The sequence below is a fragment of the Rhagoletis zephyria genome, unplaced genomic scaffold, assembly GCF_001687245.7.
Source record: "Rhagoletis zephyria isolate East Lansing unplaced genomic scaffold, Rhagoletis_zephyria_1.1 Rzeph_scaffold_00579, whole genome shotgun sequence".
Taxonomy (NCBI): domain Eukaryota; kingdom Metazoa; phylum Arthropoda; class Insecta; order Diptera; family Tephritidae; genus Rhagoletis; species Rhagoletis zephyria.
Window position 1 is genome coordinate 107834 of NW_016157663.1, and position 19508 is coordinate 127341.

General features: G+C 32.6%; 1 protein-coding gene across 1 annotated transcript in view; it reads right to left on the reverse strand.

Moving 5' to 3' along the window:
* Positions 1-13360, reverse strand: part of LOC108360477 (tyrosine-protein phosphatase Lar-like) — a gene marked incomplete at its 3' end in the record, with an annotated part of 113605 nt that extends 100245 nt beyond the window's left edge. The window contains exons 1-3 of the mRNA XM_017612756.1: positions 13312-13360; positions 5988-6119; positions 2042-2203 (exon numbers count right to left, since the gene is read on the reverse strand). The remainder of the gene's footprint in view (positions 1-2041; positions 2204-5987; positions 6120-13311) is intronic.
* Positions 13361-19508: the final 6148 nt, after the last annotated feature.

Genomic DNA, 19508 nt, shown 5'->3' on the forward strand with positions numbered 1-19508 from the left:
TCAAAATATCGCACTCCTATTATTTTGTGGACAACTGTACATACATATCTGTATCCTAAGTTACCACACAGTATGCAGATGTAGGCACTTAGTAAACCGATGAACAAGCTCTCTAGTCTACACACACACACTCACACGCATTACTGACAACCACACATCCGCCTTTGACAGCATCACACTTGAAAAGTTTTACACAAACTGTAGTTTTGGTAAAGGCTGATTAGCTGTTAGCTGGCTTGGGTGCTAAGTAAGGGGCTACATAAAATTGGGGATGGTGGGATAAACGAACGAAGCCAATTGGGTTGAGAGTTTATATGTTTGTATGTACATATGTATGTATGTAGAAGAAGGTTTGAGAAGTGTTTATGTTGTTGTTCCAATTGTTTAGTTTACTTAGCTGCTTGTTTGGTTTTTGGTAACGATCTAAGTTGATTAGGCTTTTGGTTTGGACTATCAAAAAACTTTATCCTTAAACGATTTACAGTTTGTAAAATAAACTAAATCAAGTGCTAAGACAGAATGTGTGCACATACAAATGGCAGATGTATGTATGTACATATGTATATACATACATATTTGTACTTTAAAAGCATACGTATTCACATTGGCATGCAATTAACTTCTTTACTCAGGCAGTTAAGCAGACGGACAAAGCGTTATACATATTTAAATGTGTGCCTACGCACATTTATTGCTTCATAGGTACATACAGTGGTGGTCACACAATTAAGAGCGTTACTTCTTTACGAGATTTGACCATATATATTTTTTTTTTTACAAAAATATAGTTTATGCCACAACGAAAACCAGGTAACTCAAACTTTTAAATCTTGTAAGAAATTTATAAAAAGTTGCAAAATCTCAAAAATGGTCATTAAAATTTCATTCAATTTTAAGATTATATTGAGCATTTTTTAAGCGACTTAAAATTCGTTTTGATTTTTGAGAATTTTTTTCTAACGATGTTACGCATTTTTTTCCTTACATACAAAGTACATAAAAAAAATTTGATATAGGAGTAAACGAGCAAAACCATCAGTTAAGAAAAAAGTTCTAATGAAAAGTTTGCAAATTTTAAGATTTTTTTTTTTAATTGGGCGAATTTTTATAAATCTTGTACAAGGTTTAAAACTTTGTGTTGCACACTTTTCGTTGTAGTAAACACTACATTTTTGTAAATAAAAATGAGGAATTGTGGTGATTTCTGAAATAGCTATCACTTCTACCATTTTTTCACATAATTGTTGCTTTTCCACAATAAGTTTTTTCATTAAAAACGGCCTCAAGCTGAATAAAAATTGTTGAATGTAAATAAAAATAAATAAAAAAAATAAATGGCCAAACCTTCGAAAGAAGTAGTATCACTATTTATGTGACCACCACTGTACATCTATTTTGTTTATTTAATGTAAATTTATTCTCAACCATGTAAACTTGCATGCTTTTCCGCCTTTATTTCCGATATTGTTTAAAGTTTTTCTTTTTGGCTTTTAGTAGAAAATGCTCTTAATTGCATTTGTTGCTTTAGTTTTCCCTGTAACTTATCTTTTATTTCCACAGAAAATTTAATTGAAAATCAATGCACGAAATCTCTTAATACTGGCCAAGGAAGAATGTTAATTAAATTCTTCTGGATTTAAACAATTTCAAAGTTTTTGCAGAACTTATTCATAGAAGGTTCGATATTGATTGGCAGGATAAAGATATGGAGCTGCCGTAGACGAGTGGTTAGATGGGAGTATAACATTCAATAGAACCCAGACTCTTTTGAGGATTTGAGCAGCATCAAAAAAGTTATAGAAAACATATTTTTCTTCCAGTCCAATTTTGCCATGAAAAGGGTTTCATATAAAATATTATTTCCCTTTCGCAGTGTTGCATTTAAAATAACTACGCTGGGTATTCATAATGTCATTCATTTGTCTTTCACACTTTTCTATTAATATATTTTTTTTTAGTTTTTGTATGTTTTTAAGCATTTCATTTTTGTTTGGCAACTACATACATATGTTTGTATGTATATTCTATGCATTTCACTTACCTTCATAAACAGTTAAAGTTGCATCAGCCGATACTGCATCACCAACACCATTTTCAGCTACACATTCGTATGGTGCATCGTCACGACCGGCACGTACTGGTTCAATGCGTAATATAGAAATGCCGCCAGGTTGTTCTAGCACCGTGTAACGGGATTGCGTGCCTGATAAAAAAAAGATAAATCATTTATAACCATTAATTTTTATAAATAAAACCAAAAAGACCGTAGCATATATGTATGTATATAAGTAGATAGTAAATCTTTGCCAAAGCATGACAGTACTATCTAGACTTCATTTAGGTGGCATTAGGCATGAAACGGTACGAAAAAATGCAATCACATAATCGATACTTTTCGTTCGATACCAAGTATTTTGAACCAAGTAGGTACTGAGTAGGTAACGGATAAAAATACTAACGGGTGATTTTTTTGAGGTTAGGATTTTCATGCATTAGTATTTGACAGATCACGTGGGATTTCAGACATGGTGTCAAAGAGAAAGATGCTCAGTATGCTTTGACATTTCATCATGAATAGACTTACTAACGAGCAACGCTTGCAAATCATTGAATTTTATTACCAAAATCAGTGTTCGGTTCGCTTTACGTCCGATTTATGGTCTACATAATCGACCAAGTGAGCAAACAATTAATGCGATTGTGACCAAGTTTCGCACTCAGTTTACTTTATTGGACATTAAACCAACCACACGAATGCGTACAGTGCGTACAGAAGAGAATATTGCGTCTGTTTCTGAGAGTGTTGCTGAAGACCGTGAAATGTCGATTCGTCGCCGTTCGCAGCAATTGGGTTTGCGAAACACATTTCGAACCGAACACTGATTTTGGTAATAAAATTCAATGATTTGCAAGCGTTGCTCGTTAGTAAGTCTATTCATGATGAAATGTCAAAGCATACTGAGCATCTTTCTCTTTGACACCATGTCTGAAATCCCACGTGATCTGTCAAATACTAATGCATGAAAATCCTAACCTCAAAAAAATCACCCGTTAGTATCGAAACCCGATACTGACAGGCCCATTCTGCGTTGCTAACAAACAAAAAGTTTACCGATAAATAAAGGTCCTGTCAAATTTTAAATCATATTTTTCGTAACCGGTAAATTTCTGAATAAATTAAAACGTTAACAAGGTACCTAGAATTGCGGTTACACGAAGTGGTGTCATTTCTTGGTAGCGAAATTTCGCTGCCTGTAAGGCAAATGCTGCTTCGGATTTTCCCTCTGTTATTCCTAATATGAATCGTCGTATGCTTTATGTCTGCTTAGAAGCTAGCGAAAACCGCGAGAAGGTGCCAAGGTCGATATTATGCAAACTATACACGATCCAATTACTTCACAAAATTCGATGTAATGCGTCCTATACACGACTCAACTGTTGAAGTGGAAGTGTCTAGTGAAAGAAGGTTCAGTTTAAAAATAAAGAATACTCTAAATGCTCTATAAATCGAAACTTTGTATGAAAATTTCACTTTACAAAAGGTTTAAATCTATTTTGTTTCTTAGAATGTGACCTTAACTCTATTATTCTCCGAGATGAAAATGATAAAGGTAGGGCACACTAGCTATGTTATTGAAGAAAAGAAACAAAAAAGAAAAATGAGTAGGGTGCAAAGTGATGATAATAATTTTCCGAGAAAAAACAAATATTTTCAACGTATCTCAGCCCAGAAAATTTAAACGCCATCTTCGCATCTAGTCTGGAGAATAGCAGATGTCAATCAAAAAAATTTTATAAATTCATATTTCAAATTTTGTGCAAAAATTATAAAAATTCTGTAAACTTGCATCTAAATTTTCAACTTTATGTAATACTTTTTTTGAGTATGTAGTTTTATAGCCCTCTTAACAGCGGTCGTCCCTCGGCAGGCAATGGCAAACCTCCGAGTGTATTTCTGCCATGAAAAACAGCTTCTCATAAAAATACTATTGCCGTTCGGAGTCGGCGTAAAACTGTAGGTCCCTCCGCTTTGTGTGACAACATCAAGGCGCACGCCACAAATCGGAGGAGAAGCTCGGCCAAACACTAACATATGTGTAAGCGCCAATCTATTATTATTATTATTATTAGTTTTATAGCCCATTCAATTTTAATAGAATGTGTGTTTTAAGTTGCTAAAAAATCGCGTTGATTTTTGGCAATTTATCGTAACGCATTTTCTTCTATACAAAGTATGTTCGACAATTTTTTCGTATGGAAAAAAGTGCGTTATATTTACATTCAGAATAAAAATTATATGCATCTGAATTGCTTTTTGCAAATTTTTGTTAGTAAAATTTTACCCACATATCCCTGATAAAGTCAACGGCCTCAAAGAAACGTTTTTTTGCTCTCTCGTTAAGGTTTTGAGGTCGACGGCCGGTTTTGCAAAGGCATCGACGATATGCAGCTTTCGGTCTGAAGTCGAACACATTAGAAGAAGAGGAGGAGCTGAAAACTGCATTTGCTTTGCTATATAAACAAGCGCGAACTTATTTAAATACATATAATGATTTTTTTTTCGAAAGCAGTGGCAACAATAACCAAGTTACATATATGTATTCTTGGGAAGTACAAACAAAACAATACTTTTCGCTGAAATATGTATTTTTGTAATAAATCTTTCTTTCAACGAAAATAATTTCTTGCAATATTTTCCAATGTATTGTCTGCCTGAAATATCATTCACCATTAATCATATTGCTTTGCCACGTAATTGTGTTTTATATATGTATTTTTAGTTCCTACAATATTAACTTTTATTATTTGGTATATAGGATTCCTGGAAAGTCGCTCTTTTCACTACACTGGTAACACTGGATCCCAAAATTTGTGTTTTTTCTACGGATGCCCCTATCCAATTCCAAGGTAGAATCGCTCAATGATTCTGAAAATCGGGTTAGTGGCTCGTATATCTTACGAACTAATTTAACAATTTTAATACGAAGTACGGCTGATGAAAGTTAACGAAATTCTTCATAAACGGCAAATACACAACTTTTCTATAAGCCCGGTGGTTTCTGAGAAATGAATTAATACTTCAAGATTTTTTGTTTTTTCATAAAAAAAAATATAAAAAAAAGTAAAATTTTAACAGATGAAAAAATTAAAAAAAAGAACTGATTCTGTGTAGTTGTTTTTTGTTTTAATTTGTGTTAAAGTGCATTCTGTTACAAAAAAAAATCAAGCTATTAATGAAGAAAATCGATTGATGAATAAAAAGGGAATGAGTGCTTAAATGACTAATCCAAAAAATTTTCCAATGAAAAAGTGGAATCTATCTAAATAAATGCATGTGTGAATGCGGTTAGAAATTCTGGAATTCAGTCGAGGAAAGTTTACTGCCGGAAATATTTTTGAGGAGGGCTGCCACCTGTTTGAAAAATTTTATTCAATAAAATTGATAAAATAAATGAAATATTACAATACGGGTATTACGCTAATGTGGTTTAAGAAAGTTTGCTGGCGAAAATATTTTTGAAGCGGGATGCCAACTATTTGAAAAATCTAATTCCGTTAAATCGATAAGATCAGCTGACTATTACAATATGGGTATCAAACGAAAATATTTGAGAATACTTTGATATGGAAATATCTCCAACTAGTAAATACCTCGCGCACATTTTTGCTTAAACTACAAAAGAAATTGGATTTCCGCTTTTTATGGAAGATAAATATACGGTATACGAATCGTTTATACTTTTTTACTTTTTAAATACATACCTTCGAAAATAAATTAAATTAAGCAGCCACATTCATAAAAAATTAAGAATACTTCAAAAATCGAAAATTTGTTTAAAAATCTCACTTCATTAATCCCTTTAAATTTATTTAATTTTTTATTTATAAGTTTTGGGAGGTGTAACAACACAAAATAACTTTAAGGCGCAGCGAAACAGGCCGGGTATTTGCTAGCTATTAATATAGTTAATAGCTTTAAAACTTACCGGATACTTTCTTAGCATTCTTGCGCCAAACTATCGATGGCGGTGGATCGCCACGAGCAGCACAGTAGAAACTAGCCACGCCACCCACGCGTACACCCTGATTCTGAGGCTTCTTGATAATCTCCGGTGGATCTGTGGAAGAGAAGAGGGTAAGAGTGCAATAAGTAATAATTATGAAAAGGTTAAAAGGAAGAAAAAAAAAAGAATGGCGACAAGAGAAAACCAGCGACCTAAGCCAACGGAAGTATGTAAGTGAACCAGCTCATTGAGAAGGAAACATTTTCAAGAAATTTCTATTAAAACAAAATCAAAGAAGAGCTAAGTACTATGTCACCGTCAAGTAAATGTACACTTCCTTTGTGGAAATGACCATGTGTAAATCGTGATTTTTTTGTTCTGTTTTAAACGCAGCACAAAATTAAATCCATTACTTTCCTTTGCACAAACTACACAAGCGTATGAGCAACTTTACGCTGTAAAATGCCAGATTTTTCCGCTACAAACGGGGCAACAGCGAGCACTGAAGCACTGGAAAAGAGCACGTAACAAGCTTTACCGCTAAGTCCCTAAACAAATCAACGAAACGTGTGAATGTATGTTTACGTTTAATACCCGATACAAATAGCGTATATGCTAGAAATAGGAATGGACGTGTGTATGTAGGTAGGTAGTGCTTACATCAAAGCGAATTGCACTCTGTATGAGTAAGAAGTGAAAAAAGAAAAATATCCAGAAATATTGGAAAAAATGAAAAGAGATAACATTCATATATGCACGCATGTATGTGCTTATATTTGCTTTTTCTACGTTCTTTCAACGTTACACGTTGACTAAAGCGCTTAAGGGTATGATAGCAGTGCGTGACAGGCCGCGTCCAGTACTTGCGCTTTGGTTACACACTCGGCTTTAATAGCAAATGCAAACACATCGATGTGCATGTTTGCATATAGTGATGTGAAAAATAATAGGTGCACGATATTTCGACCAGTTTTTGATAAACTTCCTTGGTTTATTTAATCTTTATTATTTTTATATAAAACTTTGTAGAAAAATAATAAAAAAAAAAAATTATTATAAATTTTTGAAAATAATATAAGAGTGCAGTTGTAGAGCCCATTCAATTTTTTTTCTGACCTGTCATGCATTTTCTTCCATACAAAGTCTGTTCCACAATTTTTTTTTGCATGGAAGAAAACAATGACACCAACCACAAAAAACATTATCAAAAATCATTATTTTACACATGACTGTACATACATATGTGTGTGTGTCTGTGGTCGCATATGCGGCGCTTTGCTTTGTTGCAGAATATATGGGCTACGGAATGTCGTAGGTATTTAAGTGCGTATTTTCGTCGTTGTTTTTCGTTTATGGCTGAGCGCCTTAACCACAACGAGATGAAGAAAAAAATTTTGTTTTTAAATTTGAGTCTAATCGCGCAAGCAAGCGAAATATTGCAATTTTGTTCAAACAAAATTAAATTTTTTATTTTTTTAAGTTTTAAAATTCTGCTGTTTTTCATGTCATTCATATTTGCCCATAATTATGCGTCTTGTTTTAAATGCAATTAATTGAAATGCTCTAATTTAATCACTTTTACCCAATTGACCTCATTGAAAGGCCGACTGGGTAACCGCGTCTGCCCCTAATTGTGTGCTTTTTTTTTTGTTCATAAGCACTTAACAAAAAGCACTTGCATCGTCTGATCTGAAATGTGGCGCTCAATATGCTATACGACGGACAACAGGAATATGAACATGTATGTATGTTTGTATGCATGGAATTTCACACATATGCGCCGCTCATTGTCGTCCACTTACGCGTGGCTTTGTTTGTTGTGCGAAAATGCGCAAAACTCACGAAATGCAAAGACGACACACACTAGCAGCTTAAATGCAGCGCCATACACGCCACTGTTCATAAATGTATGTATGTACATACACTATGTAGTGATATGTAATATGTACATTAGACAGCACCACTTCACAAGCAAACAAAAAAAAGTTTGCGGTACATCGCTGTAAGGCAATTTCGAAGAAAAGGCATGAGTAAAGAAAAAAACGGTCATGAAATGATCCTGAACTAGTAACGAAAGGATCTTTAAAAAGTCCCGAAACGGTCTCGACCGAATCCCGAAATTATACCGAGCTACGCTCTGTTTGACACTGAAATAGTCTTGAAACGGTCTCCCGAAATGGACCCTTATCAGCACCAAAATGATCCTCAAATTATCAGGAAATGGTCTTGAGCCAGAAATATTTCTTTGGCAAAAGCTTAAATGACATTAAGTTTAATTACATTAGGGTGATAAGATCTGATGCTAAGCACTATGCAGACCGGAGTACTTGAAGATATGCCGAAGATATGACGAAAAATATGAAAAGGGGACTCCTAGGTTCACATTTCGGGGTTCTGAAAAATTTCCTCCTCAGCGAGCGCTAAAAATAGCAAAAATCGAAATGTATTCGATATAAAAGTGTGATACATACATTTTTGAAATTATATCTTTAAGTAATATCCAACTGTCTACGTTGCGGTCGGCATCAAGTGGCTCTTTAGCATATAGCCTATATTATATATATTATATATATAGGCTATAGGCTATAGTATACTAAATTCCGAATAACTCATACGCCCCACCAAGCGAGCAACTTTGGCTGTCAAGCGAGTAATCAAGCAGACTAGAGTTACTTAATTTGAATGTACTAGTAAAATCTTCATATTTCAAAACTCAACGCGACTTGACTATTTGACTGTTAGTGACTGCCAGCAGGCTGCAGCCTAAGTTACTCACTTGCCGCAGCGTATGTGTTATCTACCAACATTATTTATAGGGCCATTCTGGCTGGGATAGTAAGAAGTCTTTCGCAAGACAAATGAAGGAAAGATGGCAAGATAGTTGGAAAGACTTTTGTTATTTTAGCACTAGTCTTAGAAAAAAAGCTCTCTCATATACCACTAGTGCCGAAAATCTATTTTGAGAGACAGCACTTGTATGTCATTAAGCTCGCGTCGCTACAGCAGTCGCAATGGCTGAGCGAAAAACCCCTGGCATGCCGTTCGAGAGATCTGAGTTCGTTTTTTTTTTTTTCAAACTAGAATTTTTTTCCTTTCAATTACATTTTCTTTTAATCTTCAGATATTATTGCTTTAAAAGGAAAAACATATATTTTTTAATTTAATTTAATTTATAGAAATTTATCTTAAGTATTTTTTTTTATAAACTTTAATTACTTAAAAAACTTGATTTACTTTTAATTTTTAGATGTTATTCTTTTAAAAAGAAAAACATTTTTGTTTTAATTTAATTTAATTTTTAGGAATTTATTTCGTTTATTTATTTATTTTCTTTTAAAAGATTAACTTTCTTTTGATTTTTAGATTTCTTTATTTATAAAGGATTTGTTTTAATTTAATTAATTAATTTTTAGAACCTTATGTTATTTTTTTATATCCTAATTTATTTTTGTTCTTTCTTAATATAATTTTTTTAAACTTTTGGATGTTATTCTTTTTTAAATCATTTAATTTCTAGAAGCTTACTTTATGTTGTCTGTTTTAATTTAATTTGGGTTTCTTTTGTGGGTTTGATTTTCTTTTGATTTTTAGATTTTATTTATTTTTTTATGAAATCAATTTTCTATTATTTCATTTGCTTTAACTTTTTATATTTACTTTTAAAAACATTTTTTTTTAATTGTAATAGTACGTTATTTTTTAATTTTTTACTTACATTTTTTTCTTTTTCTAATTTATTTTTAGATTTTATTGTTTAAAAAAATATATATATATTTTTTTACTTTAATTTTTAAAATTATTTTTATTTATTTTTGCTTTATTTTAATTTAATTTAATTTTATTAATTTGTTTTAATTGCTTTAAAAGGAAAGATAAATGTTTTTGTGATTTAATTTAATTAAAAAAAACTTATCTTTCCAATGATATATAACAACATTTCGAAATCAAGTCATAAATAAAAAAATTAGAACTCACCAAGGACATATTCTATATCTCTAAACTCCTCTCCAAGAATGGTTTCAACTAAAGCGGGTAATTGCATTCTTCTTTTTTCTTCTTGCGACCCAGTCTAATGTACATGCATACATAAATGATTTGCGCATGACTAGTTATGTTCATGAATTTATTTACTTTATTACTTTGCGCGTTTATTTTCAACTTTTCGCTTGCGCTGCTCATGGCAACGAACAATTTTCGGATTTTTATTTTCATTACAATTTTTTTTCAATCTGTTAAACAAAAGCGGTCCATACCATTTATTTACTACATATCCTGTTGCACAAAAGCATTGCACGCACGTCGACATATGGTTACCACCACTACATGCAAATTAAAACTGTGTTTTTTTTAGGTAAAAATAAATTTTTAATTTTTCTGAGTATTTTATGAAAGCTACACATACATACATAAGTACATATGTACATACATAAATATATAATGTTTAATGAAGCTCCTGTTTATTGTTGTAAGCGTGCGTGTAATATTATTGTTGTTATTGGGATATTTACATGAAATGTAAAAAATTAATTTTTCATGAACAAATATTTATAACGGAAGCGAGAGTGAAAATAAGTAATTTATTTACTTTGATGAGTTGGTAAATGGCAGCTGCGCGCACATCGAGCACATGTGTATGTATGTGTGTGTTAAATTAATGCATGTTGTGTTTAAGGTGTTAAATTAAAAATAAGAAACTGTTAGTAAAATCGAGCTGATGTTGGGAAATGTGGTAATGATGTGAAATAAATGCGAATGTAGAATGTAAAAATTTAATTATGAACAAAATTCTGTATTGAGTGTAATTAAAAATTTGTTAAATATGGGCTTTGAATAATACCAGCATAACACTGAATAAAAATTATTTAAATTTGGAAACGTACTAATTATGAGTAAAATAATTTAAATCAGCATTTATTCATTATCTTTTTCAATTGTTTTGAATTACTTTGTTCAAATATTTAAAATGTTTTTTTTTTTCTAATACAAATATGTGAGTTAAAATTTTTCATTTAAAATTAAAAAAAATAATGATGGTTTTCCATCCCTGATCAAAAAAATTTCATTGAAAAAAATATAACAAAATAGAAATCGAAAATTAAAAAAAAAAAAAAATCCTTTTTCAGTTTCTTCTTATTAGGCACTACAACCAGTTTGCAGTTTGTTACGAAGTTGCACAAATTGTTGAACCCCAAGTGCAGAAAAAAGCTCCCACAGTTTGCCATGCCATCTAATTGGGTAGCCCAGAATAGTTCTGTCGGTATCCCCTAAAGCACACACATCCCTTTATTATTGTTCTAAATCAGTCATGCCCAACGTCGGCAGAACTCCATAAGCAAGTGCCCTGCGCTGGCAGAATTCCATATGCAAGTGCCCTGCGCTGGGCATGACTGTTCTAAATCGTCCAAGTTTCTGCGCCATTTAAAGGAAGGGGCATTAATAAGAAACTTGCGGAGCGTGATCTTTGTTTGTCGAGCAAGAGCTCTGCTTTCCAATAGCCTACCGAGCTCAAAGTAGATCCGCTTCGGCAAGAGATAGTCTTCCTTCGATCTACAGTCTGGTCTGCTGTCAATGCTGAATCCTGGTTAGACGAAGTCCTTTGCTGCTTTACTTTATATTACTTTAAACCGTGGCGTGCGTCCCTAGGCACGGATACTCATTGTGTGTTGCCAGAAGGCGCTTTGTTTTTGGTCTTTCTCTCCAAGTGGGTTTAAAAACGGCGGGCAGGGAGTGTCTTTTACAGGTCCTGACGTGCCGTGAAAATGTGGAAATTTAGCAGGTCTGAAGCCAAACTAATAAGGTCGACTCAATTGCTTGGTGGGCAGTAATTGGTGCAAACAACAAGATCTTACTACTTGTGGAAAGTTCACTGGGATTGAAATGCGCCATGCCGATGCAGTCATATTAGACCGAATATGCGTCAGCAAAGCTGTCGTCACTACAGCAAAGTGTAAAACACTCTCCCTGGGTCCGTTGAACTGATGACACTATTTTCATGCGACGCCTTATCTGTATGTAAAGCGCGAGTTCACATTTGGTGCTTATAAAGTAGAGATAGTGCAGAAAGTTTAAATGACATTAGCAGGTTTGTTACTGTTAGCTACTAATCTACTCGATGAGGATCCCCCCTTCGCGACCTTTTTCGCGATACAGAGAATTTTAGTCTGAAGTAAAACTTTGCGTCCACTCAGGTAGGCTCATGCTGTTTTCATGTGCCGGAAAATAGCCTACGCTATCATCTCGGCCTGGCGATTTATTATGTTTGAGCTTGCGCGCAACCATTTGGAGCTCTTTTTAGGAATAAAATCAAAATTAAAAATCAAGTGTATAAAATTAAAACTAAGAATAAAATCTTAATTTAGTAAGAGCAGAGCTGTGAACAAGGCTTAACAATAAGTTAAAAGAAAATAATTGATAGGGACTCCAGCAAAAGCAAGGAATTAGATAGTGAAATATTGCTTTTGAACAAAGAAACAAAATTTTGTTTGTAGACACTCGGATATACAGTCGGTGTCATATGTAAGTGTACACCATGTTGTAATATAAAATTCAAAATAATTTTCATGCAAAATTTTTTTCATTAATTATTTATGAAAATATAGCTTATTCTATAACATAAACCATATAACACACTTTATATAAAGTTTACAAAAATTCATCAAAACTTCAAAATTTTTATTCAGAATTTCTAGAAAATTTTTGAGTATGCAGCTTTGTAGCTCGTTCAATTTTAGTAATTTTTTTTTTTTTTGTGGAGGGTGTTGCGCATTTCCTTCCATATAAAAATAGGTTTTGATCACGCGCAACACCCTCCACAAAAAAAAAAAATTATAAAAAATCAACGGTAATTTCTAGCGACTTGAAACTTGCACTTTGTACTGAAATTGAACGGGCTACAAAACTGCAAACTCGAAAATTTTCTAGAAATTTTTAATACAATTTTTGAAATTGTGATGAAAACTGTTTTTAATTTTTGTGAACTTTATATAAAGTGTGAAACTTTGTGTTATATGGTTTCTGTTATAGAATTATCTATATTTTCATAAATAATTAATGAAAAAAATTTAGCATGAAAATAATTGTGAATTTTATATTACAACAAGGTGTACACATACATTTAGCACCGACTGCATATTCTCCCTAAAGTGTCAGCTTTTCTTTGTCGCCTACATATGTACATATATCACGCAGTGTAAACCAAACAGCTAATTTTCAACAGCAACAAAAAGGATCGACCGTCAACCACTACAACACTCACACCCTTAGTGCGAGTATAGCATTTATAAACGAACTCCACCAACAAACTTACGTGTTAGATATTGTATATATGGAAAATCCGAAAAATTTGCATCTGCAACACACACACAGGAACATTAGATTCATTTGTTTTGCTTTGTTTTGGTTTTCTATTTTAATTGATTTTTTGTTTTGATTTTGATTTCAACATAATTTTTAATGCATTAAATTTAATTTATAAACTAACTGAGCTTGAATGCAAGCTGCTATTGTTTTTAATCTGATTATTATATTGATTAATTCATTATATTACAGATTTTCTTGTTTTTTGTTATTATTTGCACTCCATAGTGAATTACTAAATTAGTTTTTATCATATTTTAATTAGCATTTTATGTGTATAAGTAGCTTGATTGTAAGCAGCTTAAAAATACACAACATGCCTACATATGCCTTCGATTTATTAATTCATGCAATTTTTGGCCACCATTGTGGTCAGTTTAATTTTAATAGTTTATTAGGCAAGCAAAATTTTTAATTACTTTTGTATTTGCTTTGATTTTCAATTGAAATAATTTTGGAATTTTGAGTTTTTGTGTAGCATACATTTAGGCGTACAACATTAATCGACTTAGGAACTTATGCTAGTGCTACTAAATTTGTAATTATGCATGTTTATACTAAGATATCTTGATAGGAAGATAATAAAACTAGAGTTAAAGAAAACATAATTATAAGATATATTTTTTAGATAAATATTCTAACTTGGTCAATATTTTCAAAATACTTATACAAATATATAAACTTTTGCGAGGTATGCTGTATTTAACTCGATTGGTTTTCAAATTATTTTGGATGAAAGTGAAGATTTTAAGCAAAATCTTGTTTTTTTTTTATATCGGTACAAAGTGAAATAAGCCCATTAAATTTACTTACTTACTTGAGACACTCAAGTGTACGGATTTAATCTAACTAAAACTTGCAAATTTATAAAATTGTCTGGTATTTGTTTTATACGTTGTCTTTAAATTTGGGTTCAGTTGGAGTAGTATACAATAATTTCATATTTTTATATGCTTGAATTTTATCTTGAAATTTTTTTTTGATTAGCCACAGATGAAGGAAACAAACTTAACAGAAACTTCCACCATACTCAAGGCTATGGAGACAGATCCAAAGTCATATCGTATCCTAGTAAGTTTGAATGTAGAAGAATTTAAAATTCCTTTGCGGTTTCCTACACCTTCTTTGAACTTTGCAACTAACTGTAATAAAAAGTCTTATAAAAATCAATTATTATCACAAGTATCTGCTAACAACAGCACCAGGGTGCTAATGTGATTATTGGTTGTTTTACGAGTCGCTTGTGTTTAAAATTGGAGCAGAGCTGAGGATGGACGCGAAATAAGCAACGACTTCATAATGAAGGAAAAATGCTTAACATGGATATAAAAATGGCAAAAGAAACTTCAGGAACATAAAATTAAAAAAGTATGGATTTAATGGATAACATTTAGCAAGCAAAAAATTAAGAAAACTAAAGCCATTGTTAAAATTTTGAACAAACTTGCCGATTTAACTCAGCACCTGCGCCATTTAAAGTAAAGAATCAAAAGCAAAAGGCAGAAGAGAGGGCCTTAATTTGCATTACGTGAATCAATACTTAGTTACACACCTACTTTTCGACATACATACATATACACTTATCAACCGCATACATACTTACATACTACCCTAGCATTACATATCACCCACATCCAAGCAGTCAAGCGTAGTATTGATTGTAATCGAACAGCATTTACTGCAAATACGGATTTCTGCTGCTATCCGTTTTTCTCTTTAATCTCGCAAAACTCGCGCTTGGTGCCGATTTTTATTATATTTTTTTTTTGGCAATTTCTTCCTTCTTTTTCGATTAACGTCGGCTTTACAAACTTCTTGTATTTGGATTTTTCGTTATATCTACAGTGACGAACAAAAGTATTGTCACAGAGAATTTTTTGTAATTTATGCAAAGTTTTTTATTGAAATTTATTTTCGCAAATATATTTTTTTAAATGTAGTGCATAAAACAACAAAAATTATAAAAACAAAATCTCTAAACTCTGTGCAAAACTCAATAAATTTGCATACTAATCAGCGATTTTGTAATCAGACTTGTTAGAAAAATCTTAAGTATGCAGTTTTTCAGCCCATTCAATTTTAGTATAACCAAGTGCAAGTTTGAAGTTATATACATAGAATTTTTCTAAAAAATCTGATTAGAAAGTTTAAAATTAGTATGCAAGATTATGGAGTTTTGCTGAGTTTTGCACAAAGTTTATAGATTTTATTTTTTATTTTGTTTTTCGTTGTAAAATTAACTATATTTTTATAAAAAATTAGAGAAAAGAAATTGTAATAAAAAAAAGTTTGCCATACAATGCGAAAAGTTCTTTGTGCCAATACTTTTGTTCGTCACTGTATGTAGATTCTCCCGCACGATTTTTCGTTTATTTATTTGCCATTGTCTGCGCAATTTTAAATGCTTTGTCGCAGCTATCATGAAAATCGGTGCGAGGAAAATGGGATATGTGGGTAGATGAGATAGGCGAGTAAAGCACAAAACCAACAAAAAAAAGGCTGAGAAACAATTTCGATTTCGTATAATTTAAATTGAAACTCTCGCTGGCACATCATCAATGTCGTTCAGGCGTTAGTTTTTTTTTTTCGTTTCTCACACAGATTCGATGGTTTAAAGCGCATAGTAAGCTGCTACAAAGTATGTATGTATGCACGAAGATAGCAAAGACTTCAAGAGAAATACATCCATCCATACACATATAGGTAGAGGAGCGCTTCATAGGGAAAAAAAGCAAAGGAGAACGTCTGTCATTTTCTTGTTGCTTTTAATTTAGTTATTTAAAGAAAATTTGCGTATTTTCTTGTAGCAATCGAAAATTGCTGTGTGCGGCTTTAAGCGCTGCAAATTCGTTTTTATTTAAAATAAAACAATTTTCACCTCGCTAACTCGTATTACTCGCTATCCTTTATTGAGAGCAGCATAGCTTAAGGCGCTCGCTAGCGATATTAAGGGAAACCTCCATGCTTAAAGTAGTATCGTTAACGCTGTGGATTATCAAACAGCTTTGCATTGTCGGCGCTAATATGGCTATTGTGAATTTACAGTAATGGAAATAAAATTTAGTCTTAATGTACACACACATACATATGTATAATAATATGCAAATATAGCGAAATGCTGATAATAGAGAGTTGATGAAAAAAAGGACGACTGCCTATGCTTGCAATGGATTATGCATAGAAGAGCAATAATCACAAAAATGGATTTACTTTAACATTACAAATGGAGTGATGGCAGATGTCATAGTCAAATAATTGTAAGCTGACATTTTAGATAGGCTTCGATTGTATTTAAGGGTAATTGTAAGAGGAATCTCTAAGGCGAATGCGATACAAGAAGAATGTTGAAAAACAAGATGTTAAAAGCCTACATTTTACGTGCTTGAAAAAATGCTATCGTGGAGAGAAAAGAAGGCAGGTGGTATTGGTATTGCTAAAGGTACTGATATCGGCATTCTTTTTGGTGTGGATGTTGAAATTGGAATTCGTATTAGTGTTTGTAATGTTATTGGTATAGGTACTGGTAGCAAATTAGTGCAAGCATTTTTTACTTTTATAACGTTTCAAATGGAAAATTTGATTCTTTTCAAATCAAGCTTCGAAATGAGTAAATAAATAAATGAAGAAATTATGAGAATTCTTTTAGGAAAATCCATATTGGATTCTCGAAACCATGGCTGAAAAGGCCAACGTGTCAAGCAATACCGTTTCGCGAGCTAATAAAATCTATGGCAAACGTCTAGCTACTAATAGGAAAAAAGGAACTGGCATACCAAAGGATTTCGAAACCCCGAATGAAGCCTAGATGAATATATCCTCTTCATATTTACTTTTATCGGTATCCTCATCCTCATCTTTTTATACACCCGAGCGCACTTGTGCACAAGGGTATATTCATTTTGTTTACATAACGGTTGTTTGTAACAGCCAAAACGAATCGAGATAGATATAGACAAATGTATACATAAATGCTCAGAATGAATAGAGAAGTCGATTAAGCCATGTCTGTCTGTCCGTCTGTCCGTCCGTCCGTGTACACGATAACTCGAGCAAAAATTGAGATATCTCAACGAAATTTGGTGTGTGGGTTTCCAATCACCCAAGGTAGGTTGGTATTGAAAATGGGCGAAATCAGACAGTAACCACGCCCACTTCCCATATAACGGTAATTTTCAAAAATACGAAAACTGCGATATTTTAGCAACTACTGGAGATTATTCAATCAAAATTGACATTTACAATAAGTTTTAGACGAAAAATAAGAATATTATAAATTTTTGGAAAATGGGCGTAGCCACGCCCACTTATGGTTACATGTGTATATCTTGGTAACCGCTGCACCAATTTCTTCCAAACTTGGCACAGTTGTTGGCCTTGGTACAGCATAAAAAACCGCCGAAACTTTTTAAAATCGGACAATAACCACGCCCACATCCCATATAACGGTAATTTAGAGAAATACAAAATTTTCGATAAATCATTAAATATTGAAGCTAATTTATTCAAAATTGATGCTTGCAACAATTCTTTACCAAGAAATACGTTTATGGTAAAATTTTGGAAAATGGGCGTGGCACCGCCCGCTTATGATCACATATAAGTATATCGGTAACCGTTCTACCAATTTGTACCAAACTCGGTATGGTTATTGTACTTGCCACGTGTAAGCAAAACGTTGAAAATTATTGAAATCGGACTAAAATAACGGCCGATTCTCATATAACGGTAAATTTAAGAAATGCTTGAAACTTCAATATTTCGAAATTGAAGGACGCTAATTTACTCAAAATTGATACACCTCGGCTTACCATCTAGCGGAAGGTTTCGGAAGGGTGAAAAAACATATATTTAATACTTGCGCCGGGTATTTAATGTTCGGCTCCGCCCGAACTTAGACTTTCTTACTTGTTACTTTTATTTTTATAATTTTCTTTATCTACATATTCCCCTTCATCTTTGCCCTTATATAAGTAAAGTGTTTGAATTTACCTTGGTCTTCATTTTTGCCTTTGTTTTTGTTTTTATTTTTACCTTTGTTATTCTTTAACATTTTATTAGCAAGTTTTTGTTAAATTAATACCATATGCATACACTCAAGAAGCGCTTGTTTCAGCCGCAACCATTTCCGTGAGCAATTTCCTTTGAATTTGCCAATTTACTCGCAACCAACCAACCGCCGCTAAAGAAGTTTCACTTCAAAATCTAACCCTATTTTTAATATGTAGGCGACGATTATTCGACGCCCAGGATATACTTATATATTTTGGCCACCTTCTCATAGGGAAATTTGTTTGTTTGAAGCTACTTGGGAGGATAGATAAAAAAAAGCAATCTAAGTGAAAAATTTTTTTTTAAATTTGAAATCTTACGAAAACTGGCAGAAGGGAAAAATTACTTTTCGCTTAAATTGCTGATGAAACCGGCAGTAACAGTCCACCCCTCCGAATAAAGAGTTAATGGATTCTCTCTATCTAGATACTTTGCCGTCATTTTGTTTGCTGCCAAGAGTTGAGGTAGGTCGGCATTTCTTACCAAGCTCGAAATTGATTATCACATCAGAAATTACTCCTATAGCCACTTGGCTATCTGAAAATATACCTGCAGAATTTGCTGGTCTGATAAGACAGACGACAGCAAAATTCATTAAAAAGCGCCCAAAGACATGAGAAAAAAGTTCTGCTATCAAAATTTCTTAACCCTTCTGCTTTTTTCGACTTTACCCCGTCCTAAAATGTTTTGGGTCATTGTGAACTAATAATATAACGTAATAAGTTTTAAGGCAGAAACCCATTTTTTCAATTTGAATTCGATAATATTTTTATTAATTAATGACCGTCGAACACATTTTTTATAGAATTTTTATAAAAATATACTTTGAAAATTTATAAAGGTTTTGGTTGCAGCGAAGATATGTGTCTTTCCATCTGTCTTTTGATATACAAACTGCGTTAATCACAAAATTGAAATTTTAAAACAATTCTTTATATTATTAAACATGCGATTTATTTATTCAAAAAAATTTATAGCAGCGGCAAAGTACTTTTTCAAGCCACAGAATAAATGAAAGGTATTTCTTTTGATTTTTCTTAAGATCTGGATCATAAGCTTTAAAGCGTTCGTAAAGCAACAATTTTACACCTGCAGTAG